Below are 25061 nucleotides of genomic sequence, written 5' to 3' on the forward strand. Positions count from 1 at the left end.
AGCGAATCTTGCACTTACCAGTGGTGCGCTAAACCGAAGTTTGTCTCCATAGAAATTGATAGTGCCAAAAAAGGGACTGAAGTACGGCATGCAGTTAAACACAGGGCCGGTCAAACCCAGTAAGTGGGGTAAGCGCCGCAGGGGGGCGCCTGCCTTCAAGGGCGGCGCTGTGGCGCTGCACCGCCATACCACGCCGCCCTTGGTGCTTTAAATCTTTAATTTACTTCCGTTCCAGCAGCCGCATCATTTGAAAGCCCTGCCCCGTCTCTAGCCTTCCCGCCCTTCGTGAGTTCGTTCCGCAGTCCTGCCTTCTGACATTATTTCCTCGAGGGCGGGACTGCAGAACGAACTCACGAAGGGAGGGAAGGCTAGAGACGGGGCAAGGCTTTCAAATGACGCGGCTGCTGGAACGGAGGTAAATTAAATATTTAAAGCACCAAGGGCGGCGGGGGATGGGGGCGAAGGAGAATCGCTGGATAGGGGTAGGGTGGGAGAAGAGAGAAAGGAGATGCTGGGGGGGCACGCGGTGCCGGAGGGGGGGGCACGCGGGCGCCAACTCATAGTCAGCAGGGGGACGCCAGAGACCCTAGGACCGGCCCTGGTTAAACAGAGCATGCACTTATCCGATGTGCACTTAAATGGAGTGCACTGTAGTAGTAATAATGAGGGCAGAGCTATCTTTATGCAGAAGTCCAGAATCAGTCTAGATGTGCTAACATTTTCCAGTTCTGTGGTATATAGTTATTCCTTCAAGTCTGTTTGGTTATAAAAGGCATTTTGGTTTTTTTTTTTTGGGGGGGGGGGGAGAGTAATCTTTGTCTCCTGGCTGTGTATTTGTATATAGATGAATCCCGGCAATAATGATGGCTAAGCAGCAATAGAACAGTTGGAGCTGAATGACATTTGTATTTTCCAAGTGGTGATGTCTGGCTTGCTAGGATGTCCTTGTAAGATCACAGTAAATCGTTTCTTAGCTTTTTGTTTAAAAATTATCTAAGGAGGAACAAATCTATTATTCTGTCTCACTGTATTTCCAGTTTTGGCACAGTATAAGTCATCACAATGACAAAATATAAAAAAAAAAAAACAATGGACTGCATTAGGGGCTTATAGCCCACTTAGTTATGTTTAAACAAATGAGATATCTGCATGAAAGAAAATATTTATTTTTATTATTTTGACTTATGAAAACCACTTGTCCTTGAAACATGCTCAAAACAGAATAATCCATTTGTACAAAAGAGATGAGGTGAAGATGTGATTCCATGTGCCCCAATGAAAGGAGAGTTTAATTTTTTTTCCATATTTTATTTATCCAGGTTACCAAAAACAAGCATGTACACAATGATATCAATGATACAAAAATTTGTTGTTTTGGTGTTGTCACAGTTTCCATCACTCATAAGATCCCCACCCCCTCTCCCTAACTCAACTCGCATAGCAATGCAAGGATTTCAATCATGGTGACCCATCAAGAAATAAACCGTTATGGTAACAAAATCTTTCATACAGAAATATCTTGCCATCACATATAGTGTGTCCATGTTTTTGAGAATTATAAAAGGTGACCACGTTTTTTAACTGTGAGCTTAGACATAAGGCAACAATAGTCTACTTTGTTGAGAACCTGAGTCTTGGATGGTACTCTACACTGTTTCTAATATTTTGCCACCAAAGTTTGAGCAGCTGTATATACATGAGATAAGTATTGGTGAAGTTCCTTCTTGACTCCCAGCTGCTGCACATTCAAAAGGCAGGTATCCAGTGTAATGGAAGAGTTGAGAATGAAGAGCAGTCCAAAAGCTATGAATAGTAGGGCATGTCCACCAAGAGAGTTTAATTTTAATTTAATTTCAGTTTGTACCTTCTTTATAACACCAGGCTTCCCAAGGCAGATTACAACAGTTAAGATGAACCCATTAGTAAACAGTATATCTCACTGAAATTTAGCCATGTATTACTGTGTTATTGTATTAGCTCAGTGTAGAAAAATGAGCAGAAAATACAGACTTTATTAGTGCTGTTTATAGCAGCTACATGTTAAGCTGTTTAGTGATATTTGATGTTTATTTCATTATCTACATATGGGAAGCTTTCAAATAAGTTTAAAAAATTTTGTGCTCCACATTTTAAGGCACTGCCTATCCAACTGGAACAGCTTTTGAATTTTTACAGATGGACCACACATAGGCAGTCCATTATTTCTAATCTTTTTCAACTGTTTTCAATATCATTTGCTATTGTTTTGGGTGAAGGAAATTGGTGGCAAGCTCCACCTTCTGGCTTCAACCCAGATAGGCTTATACCCTCTCCTGTTCTCAGTCTAGCCTCCTTGGGGCCAATGGTGAGGTGAGGGGAAAAGAAATGGGATTGCATGATGAATGGGAAAAAAGCAGGCGCATTGGGAGAAAGATAGGCAAAGGGGAGTAGGAGAGAAAGATAGGGTAAAACTGGATGCTGAGGGATGGGAGACAGAAGGGTGATATGAGGAAGAGAGGTGATGTTGGAAGGAGATGAGAGAGAGAAGACATCCTGGATGGTGGAGGAGAGAGTGTGTCCTGGCCTGAATGTGGATGAGGCAATGGGATGATGTTGCATGATGAACAGGGAAAAAGATGGGAGTATTTGGGGGAGAGCCGGGCAAAACTGGATAGAGGGGAGGAGAAGAGAAAGACGGGGTAAAACTGGATGCTGGGAGATGAGACAGAATTGTAATGTGATGGAGAAGAGATAGATGGTGAGGGGGTGAAAGAGATGTTGGAATGATGTTGAATGGGAGCATGAGAGAGAAACAGAAGAGATCCTGGATGGCAGATGGAGTGGAGGGGAGTTTTGCATGGAGGGTGGGGGGAGTCATGCATGGTAGATAGAGGGAGAGAAGATTAAGGCAGTAAATCTGAACTCTGGTGACCATGAAGCAACCTATTAAAAACATTGATAGTCATCATTTTATGGTTACCAGTATGCGAGGAAGGGGATGGGCCTCTGAAGAGGTTGAGTGAGGATGGAAATGGGGTTAAAAAGATGGTGAAAGAAATAATAGGACATGGGGTATAGGGTAAGAGATGGAAATATGGCTGGAGACAAGGGAAGGAAGGAGAGGTAGGAATGGAGCTGGGGCAGGTGAGAGAATGAGAGGCAGTGGAGGGTAGATGAGGGCTAAGAGGGTGTGTACAGGGGATGGGAATGAGTGAGTAAGGAAGTGGGTGAACGATAGGGGGGGGAGGATAGGAGACTGAGGAAGGAGAGATACAGAAGGACCAATGCTGGAGAGGGGATGAGGGAAATGGGAAAAGCCAGTTGGTAGATGAGACAAATCTATGAAAAGCAGACTAAGGACTAAAAAAGGTGAGAGAATGGAAGTAAAATTAAATGGGTGGATATAAACAGAGAAAAAAAAAGTGTGGGGAATAAAACAAAATGAAAGATCAGTGCCAGACAGAAGGAAAGGTAGAAGACGAGAAGAAATTGGAAGGCCAACCTGGAAAATAATTTGGGAGAAGACTGACTCACAGAAAGTTGATAAGAGATGGAGACCAGCTTAATTAGAAAGAAAATTTGCAGATGGCAAAGGTAGAAAATAAAAATGTATATATATTTTTATGTAATACTTTATAAGGACTGAGATGTCTTCTTTGTTAAATGTACATTTTTCTATTTTTATTTTACAAAGTACAGGGAAAATTCATTTCTTTCTCTTTTACCAGTACTGCCCTGCTTAGTCTGGCTTTCTTGGGGGTCTCTATTTCAAGTTTTGTCTGTGTTTTTTGTGGTCCCCTATCTTATTTTATATCAAGTGAGAGGCTTTCCATACTCTGAGGTGAAGGATTCTGTTAGCACAGAGGTGGGCAACCTTGGTCCTCGAGGGCCTCAACCCAGTCAGGTTTTCAGGATTTCTTCAATGAATGATCTGATGCATATTCATTGGGGAAATCTGACAGTATTACTACTACTTATCATTTCTATAGTGCTACTAGACATACACAGTGCTGTACACTTGAACATGAAGAGACAGTCCCTGCTCGACAGAGCTTACAATCTAATTAGGACAGACAAACAGGACAAACAAGAGATAATGGAATATTAAAGTGAGGATGATAAAATAAGGGTTCTAAACAAGTGAATTAGGGCTAGGAGTTAAAAGCAGCATCAAAAAGGTGGGCTTTTAGCTTAGATTTGAAGACGGCTAGAGATGGAGCTTGATGTACCAGCTCAGGAAGTATATTCCAGGCATATGGTGCAGCAAGATAAAAGGAACAGAGTCTGGAGTTAGCAGTGGAGGAGAAGGGTGCATATAAGAGAGATTTACCCAGTGAACGGAGTTCCCAGGGAGGAGTGAAGGGAGAGATGAGAGTGGAGAGGTACTGAGGAGCTGCAGAGTGAATGCACTTATAGGTCAATAAGAGCAATTTGAACTGTATGCGGAAATGGATAGGAAGCCAGTGAAGTGACTTGAGGAGAGGGCTAATATGAGCATAACGACACAGGTGGAATATTAGTCGTGCAGCAGAATTTTGAACAGATTGAAGAGGAGAGAGATGGCTAAGTGGGAGACCTGTGAGAAGCAAGTTGCAATAGTCTAAGCGAGAGGTGATAAGAGTGTGGATGAGGGTTCTGGTAGTGTGCTCAGAAAGGAAAGGGTGAATTTTGGTGATATTATAGAGAAAGAAACGACAGGTTTTAGCAGTCTGCTGAATATGTGCAGAGAAGGAGAGGGAGGAGTCAACCCCAAGGTTACGAGCTGATGAGACAGGAAGGATGAGAGTGTTATCCACAGAAATAGAGAATGGGGGAAGAGGAGAGGTTAGTTTAGAGGGAAAGATAAGAAGCTCAGTCTTGGTCATGTTTAGTTTCAGATGGCGCTCAGACATCCAGGCCTAGATTTCGACTGAGATTTCTGGTGTGGAGAGGTAGATCAGGGAGTCATCAGTGTAAAGATGATACTGAAAACCATGGGATGAGATCAGAGTACCAAGAGAAGAAGTATAGATTGAGAAAAGAAGAGGTCCCAGGACAGATCCCTGAGATACACCAACTGACAGTGGGATAGAAGTAGAGGAGGACCCACTAGAGTATACACTAAAGGTACACTGGGAGAGATAAGAAGAAAACCAGGAGAGAACAGAGCCCTGAAATCCAAGTGAGGACAGTGTATCAAGGAGTAGGCTGTGATCAACAGTGTCAAAAGCAGCAGATAGATTGAGAAGGATGAGGATAGAATAGAGACCTTTGGATCTGGCCAGGAACAGATCATTGGAGACTTTACAAAGCGCTGTTTCAGTTGAATGAAGGGGGTGAATGCCAGATTGAAGTGGATCAAGAATAGCTTGAGATGAAAGAAAGTCAAGGCAATGGCGGTGAACAGCATGTTCAAGTATCTTGGATGGGAAAGGGAGGAGGGAAATGGGGCGATAGTTGGAAGGACAGGTAGGGTCCAATGAAGGTTTTTTTTAAAAGGAGTGGTGTGACTATGGCATGTTTGAAGGCATCAGGAACAGTCGCAGTGGAAAGTGAAAGATTGAGGATATGACAGATAAAAGGGATGACAGTAGGAGAGATAGTGTTAAGTAGATGGGTGAGAATAGGATCAGAGGAACAGGTAGTAGTTTCGAGGAGGAAATAAGATGTGTAGTTTCCTCTTCAGTGATTTCAGGAAAGGAAGAAAAGGAGGCAGGGGTCGGAGGGTTGAGAGAATGGACTAAGGGATGGAGAGGTGGAGGTGACCTGGTTGAAAATTCAAGTTTAATCTTGTGAACCTTATCATGGAAGTACTCAGCCAGAGTCTGGAAAGAAAGTGAAGGGGGAGTTGGGAGGTGAAGGCACTTTGAGGAGAGAGTTCCGTGTGGCAAAGAGACGTCGAGGGTTTGAGCCAAGAGAATTTGTCAACTGGATGTAATAGTCCTGTTTGGCAAGTAAAAGAGCAGACTGGAAGGAGGTCAGCAAGAATTTGAAATGTATGAAGTCAGCATGGGCATGGGATTTCAGCCAAAGGCATTCGGCAGAGTGGGCACAGGAACGTAGGTAGCGGATTCTAGAGGTCAGCCAAGGCAGGGGTTTGGTACGTTTTACAGAATGGGGAATGGGGAATGGGAGGAGCGAGAGTATTGTATATTCCTTCCTATGCTAGGCCTGTTACAAAGGCCTGTATATTGCTCTGTTTGGTTCTCACAAGTTGGCCTAATAAGTTGCCATCTTTGTAACATGCAGTGTTTTCTCAGGAACTGAGGAATGGCACGCCTTTCATATGAGGTGGATATAACCTTGGGAGGTGGTGAGAGAGACTGAGGATACAGTGAGCCTAATGTTGCAGTCTTGGAGAGAGAGGACACAATGGTATTGTTTTAGTTTGCACGCACTACTGATAGCTAATTAGCCAATGGCCACTGAGTGTTCACGTGAACACACATCAGGAGAGACTGATATAATACAGGAACAACCCATATATGGCACAGGCTACCTAATGATTCTAGTTTAGGAGAAATCACATGATTTGGGAGAAAACAAAACTTACAACAGTATATATGTGATGTCTGGCACAGTCTTTGTTATTCAGTGTTTGCGTCTGGCAACCTGCTCCAGAGAGAACAATTACTTTGTATATGACTTAGTGAGATACCAATAAAGATTTTACTGGTTGCGCCAACAACTGAGTCCAATTTGTCTCTTATCTTTTCAGCCCCCACAGAGCTGAAGTGTTTCCCCTCCCTTGGGTACAAATTGACAGGAAACAAATCATTTGGCGCCCTCAGATTACCCCTTAATAGCCCTTGGATTGTCCCACTAAACTAATCAAAGAAGTCTGAGCTATCCCTGCAGCTGGACTGGAGATTTTTGATAGCACAGAAAAAAGGGATTTCTCCGGAGCTGATAGTGTGGAAAGCCCCTGAAGTCACTACTAAAGGCTCAGTGGCTGCGGTCAAGGGTATAAGTGTGGACGCGTCGAATGCACAATTGGTGCACGTATGGAATTTTGATGCCAGCTGTTGTAAGTATTATTTTTTTATGTTGATTTTGATGGGGGAAGTTAATTTTTAGTTCTCAACTACTTTCATTGAGAGTAGGAAATAGTGTATTTAAAACTGTGTGCACCAGTAATTCTTTATTGCAGACAGCTCTTGTAAATGAGTTGTGGATGTGGGAGAATGATAAAAAGTCAGTATTTGTAGTTTGCGTCTGTACTGTTCTTCCCTTAATGGCTCAGGATATTAACTTGTACAGAGTAAAATGCTAAAGTCTAAAGAGGGATATTTCTTTTTGTACTTGCAAGCAGTCTGTGTTACTTGATCGCCGAGAACTGTTTTGTGTCTTAGCGCCTTTGATAAAAGGCAGCTGCATTTCTTTTCCTCGTTTCCTGGCAGAGGTTGTCTGGATTTCAAGCAGCATTTTTTTCCCTTTCTCTTTCTTTTGCTATCCTTCATTACTATGTGTGAGCGTGAGTGCAGGCTGGCCAGTTTGTATTTTCTTTCAGTGACAAATCAGCTGCTCGTATCTTTAGAGATTCTTGAGCTTTATTATATGAAGACCTTTCCTTTGAAATAAACTGTTTTTCCTGCTTTTTGCTACTTTATTTTAGCTGTGCAGATTCGTTTGCCCATTAATTATGTCCTGTATGATTTTTTTTTTAATTTTATTTTTCGATTTATAACATTTTTCACCAAGTACAATACTTGAATAGGTAATAGAGGCTTAGAAATTTTCTCCATGAGATAATAACAATAATATAACAAAGAAAAAGTGTTATGCCCTCTTTAGACCACAATCATTATAGGGAGGGGTTACATTTTCAGGAGAGAAATTAGGAAATATTTAAAGAAATTATTTAGCATTGCACGCTACACCTAATCTTAACTATATCTCAATCTCTTTATATTTGACATTAAACTTCACATAATTTTTTTCTGACTAAGAAAAGCTTTTAATTGTTCTGGTAAGAAAAAAATACATTTTAACCTTAGATATTTTATCACACATTTACATGGATAGTTTAAATAAAAAGAGGCTCCTATTTCTAGTGTCTCTTTCCTTAAAGCTATGAAAGCCTTTCTCCTTTCCTGTGTCTGTCTAGTAACATCAAGATACATCCATATCTTTTCCCCATAAAATAATACTTGTGATTTCTTGAAAAACATACATTTTACAGCTTCCATATCTTGTTCAAATATAAATGAAACTAACAAAGTCATTCTTTCTGAATCCTCAGTAATGGAAGATTCTAGGATTTCCATTAAATTAAGATCATATTTCTCTTGTTCTTTATGTTGCGGTATAATATCCATGATTTCTCCCTCTTGATTAATCAAAAGAATAAGGTCTGAAGAATAATTCAAAACTTCTACCAAATATTTTTTAAAGACTTCAAGAAGAGTAGGCGCCAAATTTCTAGGAAAGTTTAAAAAATGAAGATTCAATCTACGATTATAATTTTCAATTTGTTCAATTTCTCTGTGAATTAAATTTTTGTCTTTTATCATCTCCAAAGAAAAGTCTTGTAATGTTTTCCCTTCTTCTTTTATTTCAGACATTTGGTTAGCAGAATCTGTTTTTGTTTTTTCAAACGATTTAGAAAGTGTATCAACCGTAGTTATCAGAGTAGAAATCTCTTGAATAGAATTAATCAGTTTAATGTCAAGGTTTTGGAGAGCATGCCAGATGCTCTCCAATGTAACCGGCTCCAGTTTAGATGACAACAATGGCTGGGGATTCAAAGGCCCCAAACCTCCGCTGGCCTTCCCGTCAACAGAGCCTCTTACCTGAGGCCGATCTTCACCGTCTTCCTATTCCGACGACCTCAGCTGGGACAGGAAAGCTGCGGGTGGAGGTGGTGGATTGGTATCTGGGGGTGAGAGTGTAACATCCAAGTCTTGGTCGCAAGGTTCTCCTCCTCCTGGGACAGCAGGGTTGCTCCCGAATTTTTGATCAGGCGTTTTCACTGCGAACCTCTCAATGGTCAGCTGCGATGGTGAGGAGGTTCTGGCTGACAAGGCTCCAGCCTTAACCAAACCTTTTCTTTTAGTATGGGGCTTAGTTTCCGTTAAATGGGTCAAAATCCCAGGCACTTTGAAAAGGTTTTATTTGCAAGCTAATACATCTTGTAACGGTGAGAGAGTGGTTTATTGTATTATTTGTCCATGCTTGCTTTATTACATTGGACACACTAAGAGACAACTCAAAAATAGGTTAGCAGAGCATATTAGCAACCTTTCAAATCCAAAAAAAAGAAGCATCATTGGTCACTCGCTGGATTAAACAAAATCATGCTATAGAGGATTTAAAGTGCTTGGTTTTGACACAACTTGCCCCCAGTAGCAGAGGTGGCGATGCAAGTGCCCAATTACTTGCAATAGAACAACATTACATCTTCACATGGGATACAGTGGGCCCCCAAAGGATTAAAACTCTAAGTATAATGGTTATAAAACGAGATATCAGGTTAGGGGCGGTCCTAAAAGGGTATTTAAAGCTCGTCTTAGTACGCTGTGTGAGGCACGCACGGGTATGAAGTTCCGCTTACCCCCCTTGGATAAAAGACTCAATGGCGCGCAGCCAATAAGTGTATTTCTTAGATGTTATATATATACATAAACAGATAAGTTTGAGATTGTGATGTGTTAAGTTTTGGATCTGTTTTGTCCGAATGATTATAGGCTTCATATATGGGTCCTCCTGATGAAGTGATCCACAAAATGCAGTCTCACATTGAGGGCCAAGAAGATGTAAAGATATGCTGTTGAGTTGGTCTTCACGGTTTCTCTGGTAACCTTCCCCTTGCCATTGAGCGTTGTAACGCAGAACATAAGGAACATGAGGACTTCAGCGAATCAGATGCCTCCTTACCAGAGATTTGTTTCGTACTCTTGTCCACTGGCTCGTCCTATCCCATCTGGATTACTGTAGTGGAATTTATTTGGGTTGCCAGGCCTCCCTATCGAAAAAGTTCCAAACGGCTCGGAACACTGCGGCGAGACTCATCCTTAGAGAAAGACACTTTGCTCACGCTGAACCCCTGCGCTTTCAACTTCATTGGCTGCCGGTACAGGAGTGCATTGCTTTTAAGATCTGCTCCCTAACACATAAAATCATCTATGGTGCTGCCCCGGATTACACGCTCCCCTTGATCGACCTTCCGCCAAGAAATGCCAATCCTGCTGCTCAGTCCTATCTCCACCTCCACTTTCCGAATTGTAAGGGTGTCAAGTACAAGCAGATCTTTGCCTCGTCCTTCCGCTATTGGAGTCCCAAACTCTGGAACGCACTACCTCGTCACCTTAAAACTCAAGTGGACCATGCCCTTTTCAAGAAGTTGTTAGACATTCCTCTTTGCTAAGACTTACTCTCCAACTTACTCTGTTGATTGATGCTCCCCTTGTCCCTTACCCTGCCTAGATCTTGCTGTTAGATTCTCCTCCCCTATTTGCCTCTTGTATACTTGCCTGAGTTTTACCTTTGTACTCTTATTTAATTCTATGTAAGCCACATTGCGCCTGCATGAGTGGGAAAATGTGGGATATAAGTAAACCATAAATAAATAAAAACACAGTGTGTATGGTTATCATTATCTGAAGATTCAACATGCATTAATATATATTTTTCTACAATTGAAGCACTGGACATTGAAATAGTCTTCAATCGGGTCTGACATTATGGTTTTGTGACCAATTTGGCTCGAAAAGCCGTGATAAAGACCAAGGAACCTTAGGTTTCCACTTTTATCTGCAGCACTGGTCATTGTTGAGTTTGAAGTATGAAAAAAAGATCTAGGAACATTAGTTGAACGGGTTGCATGGTGAATACAGACTGCAAATTCAATCAGGCTATTAAGGACGTTTTTGATGTCATATTTATAACTATGCTTCTTGTATAAAGATGTATTTATGGAATGGGAATGTGTGAGATTATTTGCCTGTGAATGAATTGGAGAATGAGCGAGTGGAAGTGAGTTCCATAGAAACTGTGATAGTTGTTTAATATACATGTATATGTATTAGCTAATTAAAGTATGTTATTCAAGTTTGGAGTACTTCAAATGTGTTTTGTGACATCTCAATTTGAGACAAGCCCGGTGGACCTTTTTCACACATTTGACTCTGCCTCTGGGTGCCTTCAGGACATAGTTTCTTACCAGTCCTCCGTGGAACTGTTTGGCCTTGTGGACAAATCATTCCAGTGTGGCAAAGCAAGTTACACTTCCAAATTTTGCAAATTCGGGTAGAACAGAAGCATCCAAACTGGGTTGGAGAACTTGTGAAGATGGGTTTCACACTCATGAACAACTTCATCAGATACGTTTTTGTAGAGCTCAGGGCAATATGGAACGTTCTAAGGGCTTTCAGAGATTGAGTGTACATCAAGTTATCCTAATTCAACCATGTAGCCATGTGCTATATAAACAGGGAGAAACAGGATTGTAGCTGTGTTGGAAGTCAGAATGTAGAAATGGCCATTTCTCACAGAATGTCTATCAGGGCCACATATCTAGCAAGCAAGGACCACATCCTAGTGGACAAACAGTCGAATCCTTCTTCCCCACAAATAGTGTTTGAAAATATGTTGCAGGCAATGCTGTCATCCAGAGTGGAACTTTTTTTTTTTGGTGCTTTCCCCAGTTGTGCGCCCCCCCCCCCCCCCCAAGGATAGGACACAGAGCAAACTAGCATTGGATTCTTTGCTCCTTCATTGGGGAAGAGGTCTTCAGTACACATATTTACAAGTTCCTCTAATAGCAAGAACTCATCCTAAAACTCAGGACAAGACCTAGCCTCATATTGGTCAAGATGTGTTTGGTTCCTACTGCAGCTGGAACTCTCCTTCAGGAGTTCCATGAGTTTGGATTGTTTCTTGATCTTGTGTGATAAAAACAGTGCTACATTCCAACATAGTCCCTAGCTTTCACTGCTTGGATGTTGTGAGGGTAACATTAGTTTATCTGATCTTGCTTTACAGTGTTTTCTCAGGTCTTTGCTTCTAAAACAGATTCTACTAGGTGGCCATACGTAATAGAAGAGATTTGCATAAGGACCTAGATCCTTTTCCTGCACCCACAAAAACTACTAGAACACCTTTTACATCAGTCTGATCTCAAAACCAGTTCTATTATAGTACAACCTTTCATTGTTCACTTTATGCACTGCTTTCTTCTGTTAAAGCCTCATGCATTGTCTTGGAACCTCATTTTTCTTACCTAGCTGAAGAAAACTCCTTCTGAGCCTCTTAACACATCAGCTGAGGTACCTGACCTAGAAAGTCTTGTTTTTGGTGGTGGTAATCTCCGCTCACAGAGTAAGTGAGCTCCAGGTTCTTGTAATTGATCCACCTTATAGAAAGTTTTTAACAAAAGTGATTCTCTGCATCCAAAGTTCGTTCTTCCCAAGGTTGTGGCAGAATTCCATCTTGACCAGCCAGTAGTTCTACCAACATCCAGACTTCATTCTCTGAAAGGTGAAACTGCATTGCACACTTTAGATGACAAGACAACCTTGGCCTTCTGTTTGGGAGGCCAAGGCTATCTTGTAATTTAAACTTGCAAGAGCTATTAAATGAAAGCATTTTGCTCAAGACCTGTTAAGAGACTCTTCCACTGTGCTTGTGACACTGAGGTGCTGATGTACTAAACTGCATCAACAGTAACTGTAGATGAGGTGTTTCTAGGTATTAATATATGATGATATGCAAATAAAGCAGGTGTTAATTCTGTAAAGTAGCTTGTCTTTGTGTTACCTTCCATATTATTTTTATCCAGTTTATGCATCATCTTTACGGTTTGTGTCTGATGTGAGCTATTTTGTATACTTAGGCATAGATATTGCTTCAACATGAACGTAGCTGATTTACACACATTAATTACTTGAAATAGAGATTGCAGGTATTTAACTCCGTTTAGTATATTGGGCACTAAATCCTGTCAGTGTTGTATATAAGCCTATGAAATTAATCACAATTAAAGAATGTATTGTGTGCTTCATGTGCTAGCAGGTGTCTTTGGGTAGGTGGAAATGATAACCTTTGTAATCCTCGCACATGACATGCAGTGCATCCTACATCATATGATTTGTATGCCCCTAGAGACTGAAAACTGTCCAGAGCAGATGGAAATTTTCAGAACTAGCTGACACCTGTTTAAATGTTAAGACAGTGATGCTGACAATTCTATTCCTGCCTCACTGCAACATTTTCACCATACCCCTGCCTGACCTGATACCTTGTCCCCCTATTAGTGTGCTTGTTCCTTCTGTTGCAAGGTTTTTCTCATTCTTTCTCTGGCCTTAAGTCACTGTGCCAACTGCTTTTTGTTTTTTCCCCTTCTCTACCTGTCAAGTTCTGGCATCCTCCGTACTGTAACCTGGCCCATGGTTTTTCAGTAGTATGGACAGTCTGTCGGCTATCTTCTGGCCTGCTAGTCCTTCTGTTTCAAGGTCACATTCTTTCCAAAGTACACATCTTTGGCAGCAAACAGGGGCCTCTTGTCAACCAGACACACTTAGGCCTAAAAGTTGAGTTTATTTTATATATATAGGTATAGAGATAGATAGAGAGATATATCTATTGATATAGATATCTATAGATATCTGTATCTCTCTCTATCTATATGAGAGGGAAAGGGATATATTTCTGATGACTAGGAAAATTCTATTTTAGCGCATTTTTTTTGTTTTCGTTAAAAGAAAGAGGATGTTTCATTGTTAAGCTATGAACATAGTTAATACTTTTTTGTTTTATCCCATATAGATGAGAATAAGAATGTGTCTGAAGAACTGTTTCAGAAGGTCAGAATTCTTTGCTGTGTGATCACTTGTCCACAGAATCTGGAGGTAAAGGCTAAGCATGTCAAAGCTACTTGGGCACAGCACTGCAATAAAATCCTGTTCATGAACTCTGAAGCTAACAAAGACTTTCCTACTGTGGGCCTAGAAACCATAGAAGGAAGAGATCAGCTATACTGGAAAACTGTTAAAGCCTTCCAGTATGTGCATGACCATCATTTAGATGATGCTGACTGGTTTTTGAAAGCAGATGATGATACCTACGTTGTACTAGATAATCTAAGATGGCTTCTCTCAAAACACAACCCAGACCATCCAATTTATTTTGGGAGACGGTTCAAGCCTTTTGTAAAGCAGGGCTATATGAGCGGAGGTGCTGGATATGTGCTAAGTAAAGAAGCTTTGAAGAGATTTGTTGATGCTTTCAAAACTGAGAAATGCACTCATGTTTCATCTGTGGAAGACCTTGCCCTGGGAGAATGTATGGAGCGTATTAATGTGGAAGCAGGAGATTCCAGAGACACAAGCGGTAAAGAGACGTTCCATCCCTTAGATCCTGAATACCTCTTAATCACAGGTTTTATGCTAAGTACATTTTGGTACTGGAACTACACTTATTACTCTCCTGTTGAAGTAAGTTTACAAGCATTTTAGCATTCTTAAATGTTTGATTTGTATCTGTACTACATAAAGCAGAGGATGCTTGTCTCAGACTGACTAAATTATTTTCAGTATTTAGGCTATTTCAGAACCATCAGGTAGGTTGACATTATTGGTGTGAGGGTAATGCAGGAGAAAATACAAAGTCAGCTTTAAGTTGGGATTGTTTCCATATAAATGGTCGCCTGAAGCACTGTACAGGTGTATAAGGTTGTTCTGTCAACAAGTAGAATGAATTTTATTTATTTATTTGTTACATTTGTATCCCACATTTTCCCACCTGTTCGTAAGTTCAATGTGACTTACATAGTACCGGCGAGGCGTTTGCTGACTCCGGTGTGAACAAATACAAAGTGATGTTGTGGTAAGATAAAGTTCATGTGGTGCAGCCATATTAGGGAATCATACAGCGGAAGAGTTGTGTTATGTCCATTCTGTATTTTAGTTTTGTTGTGTTGCTGAGATCAGGTATTTAAGTTGGATCGGTAGGGTATGCCTTTTTAAACAGGTTAGTTTTTAGTGTTTTTCGGTCGTTTAGGTGGTCGTATGTCGTTTTCAAGGCTTTTGGTAATGTGTTCCACAGTTGTGTGCTTATGTAGGAAAAACTGAATGCGTAAGTTGATTTATATTTAAGTCCTTTGCAGCTTGGGTAGTGCAGATTTAGATATGTTCGTGTTGATTTGGATGTGTTTCTAGTTGGTAGGTCGATCAAGTCTGTCATGTGTCCCGGGGCTTCACTGTAGATAATGTTGTGAACCAGGGTGCAAATTTTGAAAGCAATGTGTTCTTTGATTGGGATCCAACAATAACGATATCCACAATAATATGATTGTGACCAAAAGACTCTTTTTATGTATTGGAGGAAAAAGCCTCAAATAGAAAGAACTCCATCGTTGAATATATCAACATAAGGAAGATCCACTGAATCATCACGGGCAAAAAACCTTCTAATAAACAGAGCTTTTACGCTTCCAAAAAGGCTTCTCAGTAACCGTGTAATATTCTTTGAACAGCTTAGTAATATTACACAGTTCCTGGTTCTCTTCCTACCTCTCCCTCCGCACCTTTAGTGTTCACTCTGGTGGATCCTCTTCTACTTCTATCCCTCTGCCTGTCGGCGTACCTCAGGGTTCTGTTCTTGGTCCCCTCCTCTTTTCTATCTACACTTCTTCCCTTGGTTCATTAATCTCATCCCATGGCTTTTCCTACCATCTCTATGCTGATGACTCCCAAATCTACCTTTCTACCCCTGATATCTCACCTTGCATCCAAACCAAAGTTTCAGCGTGCTTGTCTGACATTGCTGTCTGGATGTCTCAACGCCACCTGAAATTAAATATGACCAAAACCGAGCTTCTCATTTTCCCCCCCAAACCCACCTCCCCGCTCCCCCCGTTTTCTATTTCTGTTGATGGCTCTCTCATTCTCCCTGTCTCCTCAGCTCGAAACCTTGGGGTCATCTTTGACTCTTCTCTCTCCTTCTCTGCTCATATCCAGCAGACCGCCAAGACCTGTCGTTTCTTTCTTTACAACATCCGTAAAATCCGCCCCTTTCTTTCCGAGCACTCTACCAAAACCCTCATCCACACCCTTGTCACCTCTCGTTTAGACTACTGCAATCTGCTTCTTGCTGGCCTCCCACTTAGTCACCTCTCCCCTCTCCAGTCGGTTCAAAACTCTGCTGCCCGTCTCATCTTCCGCCAGGGTCGCTTTACTCATACTACCCCTCTCCTCAAGACCCTTCACTGGCTCCCTATCCGTTTTCGCATCCTGTTCAAACTTCTTCTACTAACCTATAAATGTATTCACTCTGCTGCTCCCCAGTATCTCTCCACACTCGTCCTTCCCTACACCCCTTCCCGTGCACTCCGCTCCATGGATAAATCCTTCTTATCTGTTCCCTTCACTACTGCCAACTCCAGACTTCGCGCCTTCTGTCTCGCTGCACCCTACGCCTGGAATAAACTTCCTGAGCCCCTACGTCTTGCCCCATCCTTGGCCACCTTTAAATCTAGACTGAAAGCCCACCTCTTTAACATTGCTTTTGACTCGTAACCACTTGTAACCACTCGCCTCCACCTACCCTCCTCTCTTCCTTCCCGTTCACATTAATTGATTTGATTTGCTTACTTTATTTATTTTTTGTCTATTAGATTGTAAGCTCTTTGAGCAGGGACTGTCTTTCTTCTATGTTTGTGCAGCGCTGCGTATGCCTTGTAGCGCTATAGAAATGCTAAATAATAGTAGTAGTAGTAGTTATTGAGAAGCCTTTTTGGAAGCATAAAAGCTCTATTTATTAGGAGGTTTTTTGCCCATGATGATTCAGTGGATCTCCCTTATGTTGATATATTCAACGATGGAGTTCTTTCTGCTTGTTTGAGACTTTTTCCTCCAATACATAAAAAGAGTCTTTTGGTCACAATCATATTATTGTGGATATCGTTATTGTTGGATGATATTTTTCTATTGATATCCCTAAGAGCTCGGGTTGTTTATTTAGCTAAGTCTTCTTTGATTGGGAGCCAGTGTAGTTTTTCGCGGAGGGGTTTGGCGCTATCGAATCGCGATTTTCCAAATATAAGCCTAGCTGCCGTGATTTGAGCAGTCTGAAGTTTCTTTAAGGTTTGTTCTTTGCATCCCGCATAGATTCCATTGCAGTAGTCAACTTGGCTTAGTACAATTGATTATATCAGGTTGTGAAATGTTTCCCTCGGGAAGAATTGTTTCACACGTTTGAGTTTCCACATTGAGTGGAACATTTTTTTTGTTGTGGATTTCACTTGGCTCTCTAGTGTTAAGTTGTGGTCCATTGTAACGCCGAGGATTTTCAGGCTGTCTGAGATGGAGCGGGTGTAATCTGGGATGTTGATACTTGTGGGGTTGTCCGTGCTGTGTTGGGATGAGAGGATGAGGCAATGTTTTTTTTCTTTGTTGAGTTTTCGTTGAAATGCATTTGCCCATGAGTCCATGGATGTTCAAGCTGAGCTTGATTTTGTTGGTGATTTCTATCAGTTTAGGTTTGTAAAGAATGTATATTGTGACATCGTCTGCATAGATGAAAGGGTTAAGGCCTTGGTTGGATAAGGGCTTGGCTAGTGGGATCATCATTAGGTTGAAGAGGATCGATGATAGTGGTGATCCTTGTGGTACTCCACATTCTGCTTTCCACGGTGATGATATTGATTTTACTTGATATGTTTTTGTGGTTAGGAAACCCTTGATCCAGCTAAGTATATTTCCACCAATCCTGAAGTTGTCTAGTAATCTTATTAGTATATTATGGTTTACCCTGTCGAATGCACTAGACATGTCGAATTGGAGGAGAAGGATGTTTTTGCCTATTGCTATTTCCTGCTTGAATTTGGCTAGGAGAGTGAGTAGTACTGTTTCTGTGCTGTGGAGGGGGCGAAATCCTGACTGTGATTCGTGTAATATTGAGAATTAGTTTATATAATCTGTAAATTGTTTGGTTACCATGCTTTCCATCAGTTTGACTACCAACAGGATAGTTGTGTTATGACTGGGGTATGAACCCCTCTCAAACTTACCTCTTGCCTGGGGGTCAGCTTCTTAGCTGGCTTCTGTTTTTTTTGTCTGTCCTTTCTGAGCTGGCTCTGTCTCTCTGTGCTGGCAGCTTCCAGCAGCATGGGGCTAATTGTTTCACTTTACTACAGCTGTGTGTGTGGACGGAGTTAGCTCTAACTCTCTTTGGGTGTACTGGCTTCAAGTGCTTCACCGTGTTGCATTGGTGTGGGTTGGGCCTCTATGGGTTTCAGTGTGCTCTCTGGGTCAGTGTGCTGTTGCCTGAGTCTAGGGAGTGTGACATCATCAGGGAGGGCCTTGATATGGAAGTGGTGTTGTTTCCTTCAGGGCCTTTGCAACGGTGGTGTTTGCTTTAGGTAGGGTGGTGCAGTGTGCACTTCTGACTTTGTGTCTAGTTTCCCTGCTTGCTTTTGCTAAGGTCCAGGTTAGTGTTAGTGCAGTGTGCACTGGTGTTTGTTTGTTTAGCTTTCCTGCTTTTCCCTTATGGTTCTCCTGCTTTTCCCTCTTGGTTTTGGAAGCATTGCTGTGTGTAGGGCTTTGGAAGCTCTGTTGCTGATAGAAGTACTTCAGGGTTTGGTGTTGTTAGGAACACTGCAGAGTTTGCTGTTAGAAGTACTTCTGGTGTTTGTGCTATTGGGAGCATTGCAGTCTTTGCTGTTTGGGTTTTGGGTGCTGTAGAAAGCACTTCAGTTTGCTGTTAGAAGTACTTCTGGGTTTGGTGCTGTTAGAGGCACTTCAGTTCGCTGTGAGAAGTACGTCAGTAGCTTGGTGCTTAGTGGAACCTGGGTTAGGTTAGTGCGGTGGTGCACTGCTGTAGCGTGGGGGCTTAGGAAGCTCCTTTGCTAGCGTGTGTTTGCTTTCCTGCTTTTTCCTTGTGCCTTCCCTGTCTTCCCTTTGTTGAGCAGGGCTTAGGAGCTCCTGTTTAGTATAGGGCTTAGGAAGTCCTTTTGTCAGTTTTCTGTTAGGAACACTCCTGCTGGGTTAGGGCTTGGGAGCACTTAGATCAGTTTAGGTTTAGGAGTACTTCTGTTTCCAGTCCTGGTCCCTGTGTCATCCGGTATCCAGTAAGTCCTGCCGGCTACTCGAACCCAGGAGCTCAACTCCTGGGGGGCTTAGTAGTTAAGTGCAGGTGAAGCTGTGTGGACCAGTCCGGTGTTCCAGTCCTGTGTACTCCAGTCCGGGGGAATTCCAGTCCAGTGTTCCAGTCCGGGGGGGTTCCAGTCCTGTGTCCTCCAGTTCGGGGAATTCCAGTCCAGTGTTCCAGTCCATGTGTTCCGGCTCGCTGGGCGGTGCCTGCAGTCCCTGCTGGTGTCGGTGTGCTTGCCCAGCGTTGGTTGGTGGGTTTTGCCTGCTGCTGTCGCTCCTCGTCAGCAGCCCAAGGGCTCACATTTGCTCCAGAGCCCAGCCCTGCAGGCTCTGAACCTGAGAACCTGACAAGTTGCTACTGGACGGTAGTTAGTGATTTCATTTGTATTTTTCTTGATAATTTTTTTTTTTTTTTCGGGGTGAGTAGGATATTGCCATTTTCCTTATTTAGTTATTTATTTTATTGCATTTGTATCCCACATTTTCCCACCTTTTTGCAGGCTCAATGTGGCTTACAGTACAACTTGAAAAATGGAAGACATTAGGCAATAGACATTTAGTGTTACAGAGGAATCTTGGGCAATATGATAATGAAAAGCAAGATAGTAGTATAACAAGCAGTATGATTATGATAAAACAAGATAATAGCATGACAAGCAGATATTATAAGACAGTTTTGAATATATGTGGAGGAATTGTGTGTGTTACATTGGTTGATCTTTGTGGTATGCCTTGTTAAAGAGATGGGTCTTCAGCAGTTTGCGGAAGTTCATTAGTTCGTAAATCGTTTTTAGGTTGCGCGGCAATGCGTTCCATAGCTGTGTGCTCAAGTAGGTAAAGTTTGAAGCGTACATTAGTTTGTATTTTAGACCTTTGCAGTTTGGGTAGTGTAGATTGAGGAATGTGCGGGATGATCTTTTGGCATTCCTGGGTGGTAAGTCTATCAGGTCTGACATGTAGGCTGGTGCATCTCCGTGAATGATTTTGTGGACTAAGGAGCATATTTTGAACGTGATGCATTCTTTAATTGGGAGCCAGTGTAGTTTTTCTCTTAAGGGTTTAGCACTTTCATATTTTGTTTTACCGAATATGAGCTTCGCTGCAGTGTTCTGAGCTGTCTGAAGTTTCTTGATTATTCGTTCTTTGCAGCCAGCGTAGAGTGCGTTACAGTAATCTAGGTGACTGAGCACCATTGATTGTACCAGGTTACGGAAAACATTCCTTAGGGAAGAGACCTTGCTGAAGCGTGTAATTTAGGTGGGATGTGAGGTCTGCTATGAAGTGGTCAGGGGCAGATTTCATTAGGTAGCTGGGGCAGGTATCTAGTTTACAGTGAGCGTTGGAGAACCTGCAATCGCCCGGGTAACTGTTTCGACGGTAAGGAGGGCGAAGTTTGACCAGGTTCGGTCAGCCGGGTATCCTCCAAAGGTTGGGTCCAACTCATTAAGGAAGTTTTCGATGTCAGTGTTGTCCTGAGGTAGCATGTTGCATAGGTTTACAATTTTTTCATTAAAATACTTAGCAAGTTTATCTGCAGATGGGATGTCTGTATTCGTTGTACTGACCAAGTTGGTGTCTAGGAGTTTGTTCACGAGTTGGTATAATTTCTTCCTGTCTTTGTAATCTGTCCCTATTTTAGTTTTACAGAGTGATCTTTTGGTCTGTCTTATTGCGTATTTGTATTTTCTTTGTATTTGTTTCCATGCGTTGAGTGTAAGTTCATCTTTTGTTTTTCTCCATGCTCGTTCGAGTTTCCTGGATTGTGTTTTTAGCTTTTTCAGTTCATCGTTGAACCATGGTATTGAGTTATGCTTACGTGAGATTCTTGTTAGAAAGGGTGCTATTTCATCTAGTATGCTTTTGCATCTTTTATCCCATTCTAAGAGGTAGTATATGGAGTCCGTTTGTGCTGTACATTCATTATTGTATATCAGTTGCCAGAATGTTTTCGTGTTTACTTGACCTCTTATGCTCTAGGATGTGTGTTCTTGTATTCAGTGTAAACCCTTCTTCCGCCAGTGTAGGGATAAGTTTAGTTTGTAGTGATCGGTCCAGGGTGTTTTTCTGTCCATTTAATATCTGTTATTAACTTTTGGTCTGTTGAAAGTTTGTGAGAGATGAGATTGAGTGTATGCCCTTTGACGTGGGTTGCTTGCATTTGTGGCCATTTGAGATCCCATAATTGGAGGAATTCCTTACATTCTCGTGCATTGATAGAGTTTGAGTCTTCTAGGTGAAGGTTGATGTCTCCTAATACTAGTATATTGGAGTTGGTTACACATGTGTTTGAAATGAAGTCCATGAAGTTGGTCTGGCCTTAGTTCCAATTGCCTGGAGGTCTGTAAAACAAGACACAATTCAAATGATTGCGTAGGGTTTTGTTGTGGATTCTGATTGAGGCAATTTCAAGTTGAGGTGTTATGGACTCGGCGGTGGTTTCGGTGGTAAAGTTGGATCGATAGATTAGTGCTATGCCTCCGCCTCTCTTATCCTTTCTGGTCAAGTGTGTGATTTTGTATCCTGGAGGGCACAGGTCTAGGATTATAGGGTCCTTTTGGTTATGGATCCAGGTTTCATTGATGAAAAGTAGGTCAAGGTTTTCTGACATGATCCAGTCTGTTAGTATTGCTGTTTTGTTTACAGCGGATCTGGCATTGATGTAGCCCACTTGGATTGTTTGGTATGGGTCTTCTGTGTTTGGTGTTGTGTGAACTTTTATTAGTTGTCGTTTCTTTGTTAAGGTGATTTGAGGCCCCTCTTGTCCAGCTCTATATAGACAGGTGGGAATGTTAGGTGCCTCAGACCTTGACCATAGAAGTGGATGATACATTCTGGCACTACTGACACGGCTTCCCCTCTTGGTTTTTTCCAGAGCAGGCACAGGATTTCTGCAGTTACCACCTTGTGAGACCCTTCAGGGCTTTTTTTTTTCCAAGACTAGCACATAGATGCAATTTAGTTCTTCCATTTTGAATAACCTTTGCCTCCAACCTTTTGGGTGTGTCTGGTCTTCTCTACCTATTTTTCCTCTTGTTCCCCAAGCAAATGATTCCCTTCCTTGTGATCTTGGGCAAGTCACTTAACCCTCCATTGCCTCAGGTACAAACTTAGATTGTGAGCCCTCCGGGGACAGAGAAATATCCAGAGTACCTGAATGTAACTCACCTTGAGCTACTACTGAAAAAGGTGTGAGCAAAATCTAAATAAATAAATAAATACTCCCTCATATCTTCACCATTGAGTTCAGTTTAGTGAACATATCTGGCATGCCTGGGGTATTGAGAAGCACTCCTAGAAAATATCATGGTTAGGTCTGAGGCACCTAACATTCCCATCTGTCTACTTAGAGCTGGACAAGAGGGGCCTCAAATCACCTACACTAACCATATCCAGGAAGGAAGAAAAGCAGGTGCATGGATCCACTGTTTGAGTCACCTGAAGGCACCTCTATGCCAGAAAAAGGCCCCATCAAAAGGAGGAGGCCTGGTCATGAACTAATACAGACTTCAGCACAACAGCAAATAATAGAATGCTAACTCTGCTTTATGTTCACTGCTTGTGCAAGAAGCCTCATCTGGCACAGAACAAGGCTTTCAGCATGCTCTATGCAGAGTGTGGCAAACAAAGGTTCTGTGCGAGCAGCATCTACGAGGAAGAATACCAAGCAAGAAGCATTCTGCTCCAATGCTTTCTTGATTATACAGATGCCAACTTCGTTTATAGTCAAGTGCAAATTGCCCAACAATGCACAAGATTTCTGTGCAGAAAATAGAATGCATTCCCAAACTACAAGTTTTGTCTCTTCACTAGAGTCACCATCAAGAAATATCAGACAAGAATAGATTCAAAAGAGTACTTTGAAGAGCTCCACAGAGCATCTTCTTAAGAGTATAAAAACCTTCTCCTGTTAACTCTTTTTACAGGCTTATAGAGCATCTGCCTCTATATCCAACTGTCCTGTCGGAAATGTAGAAGGAGTAGCTTCACCATTACATGTTTCACATTAAGGCAAGGAAAACTCTAAAGACCTCAAGAGTTAAAAAAAAAAAAGATAAGGCTATATCCCCACTTGAGGCTGATCAGTTTATGCAGCAGGATCTAGCTTCCAAATTGAATTCCAAGTTGACAGGACTCTGAGGGTGAATCCCTACACAGCATAGATGCAGAAAAAGTCCACAGCTCCATAACTCTGAAATAATTTCACTGGCAATAATTTAACATTTTTTTCTTTAATTCAAGGAGAAGCGGGATGTTATCCAGTAGAACCCCATGTGGGAACAGCTCTCTGGTTTCAGTAAAACTTTTGAAAGTTTACCATTCATGTTTTCCCTTCTGTTGTGCAGGACCTAGCCACTCGACACTCGCACTTTCTTGGCTCATGCCTGGTGTTCAATTTAAGCATTCTTTTTCAAAATAATTTAAGGGGCACAATGCTGAGAGGTATCATGGCCATCAGTGTCCTCAAAGCACCCCTAACATGCGCACTGCTCATTTTCCTTGGTATCAGACAGGGCACAATAGCCTCTGAGACTTAGCTCCTGATTCATTTCAAGTAACTCGAGAATGAGTCCACACCAATTGCAATTCCCCTGATTTTGTCAATGATAGCCTTCGTGGAGCAGCTCATAAAGTTTGAGAGCTGGTGTCTGGAGCAGACTACTGGAGCTATTTCAGGCACATAGCCGCAAACCAGAAAATCCTTTCAGAAGGAATTTGACAAAGTACCTCATAAATGACTGCTGAGGAAATTAGAAAGTCATGGGATATGAGATAGAGGGGCATAATCGAACGAAAACGTCTATCTCCATGGGCGTTTATCTCCGAGAACGGGTCCGTGAAGGGGCGGACCGAACCGTATTTTTGAAAAAAATAGACGTCCATGTTTTATTCGACAATTTGTGAGCTGGGCGTTTTTGCTTTTCAGCGATAATGGAAAATGAAAGCGCCCAGCTCAAAAACGAATAAATCCAAGGCATTTGTTCGTGGGAGGGGCACTGGTCCCCCTCACATGCCAGGACACCAACTGGGCACCCTAGGGGGCACTTTTACAAAAACAAAAAGAAAGGTAAAAGAGCTCCCAGGTGCAAGCACCCTTCCCTTGTGTGTTGAGCCCCCCCAAATCCCCCTCAAAACCCACTGCCCACAAGTCTACACCATTACTATAGCCCTAAGGGGTGAAGGGGGCACCTACATGTGGGTACAGTGGGTTTGGGGGGGGGTAGACGACTAAGCATTAAGCAGCACAATTGTAACAGGTAGGGGGGGATGGGCCTGGGTCCACCTGCCTGAAGTCCACTGCACCCCCTAACAACTGCTCCAGGGACCTGCATACTGCTGCCAGGGAGGTGGGTATGACATTTGATGGTGAAAATAAAAAGTTGTGAAACATCATTTTTTTTGTGGTGGGAGGGGGTTAGTGACCACTGGGGGAGTCAGGGGAGGTCATCCCCGATTCCCTCTGGTGGTAATCTGGTCATTTAGGGCACTTTTTGGGGCCTTATTTGTGAAAAAACAGGGTCCAGGAAAAGTGCCCTAAATTCTAGCTACAAACGCATACTTTTTTTCCATTATCGGCAAAAGGCGCCCATCTCTGTTCGGGTGATAACCATGCCCCAGTTCCGCCTTCACCACGCCTCCGACACGCACCCGTCAACTTTGTACGCTTCCGCGATGAAGTGCAGTTGAAAACGTCCAAGTTCGGCTTTCGATTATACCGCATTATTCGTTTTTGTGAGATAAACGTCCGTCTCCTGATTTAGGTCGGAACTTGGGCGTTTTTCTCGTTCGATTATAAGCAGGATAGTGTCCTATTCTGGATTAAGAACTGGTTAAAAGATAAAAAACAGAGAGTAAGATTAAATGGCCAATATTCTCAATGAAAAAGGGTAAATAGTGGGATTCCTTGGGGTCTGTGCTGGGACTGCTGCTTTCTAGCATATTTATAAATGATCTAGATACAGGAATAACGAATGAGATGATTCAAAGTTGTTAAAATCACAAGAGGACCTTAGGAGA

At 42.2% G+C, this 25061-nt stretch overlaps 1 pseudogene; it reads left to right on the plus strand.

Annotated features, from left to right (window-relative positions):
• LOC115468839 overlaps positions 1-25061 on the plus strand; it is a 175440-nt pseudogene that overhangs the window by 148291 nt on the left and 2088 nt on the right.

This window comes from Microcaecilia unicolor, chromosome 1, assembly GCF_901765095.1.
Source record: "Microcaecilia unicolor chromosome 1, aMicUni1.1, whole genome shotgun sequence".
Classification (NCBI taxonomy): domain Eukaryota; kingdom Metazoa; phylum Chordata; class Amphibia; order Gymnophiona; family Siphonopidae; genus Microcaecilia; species Microcaecilia unicolor.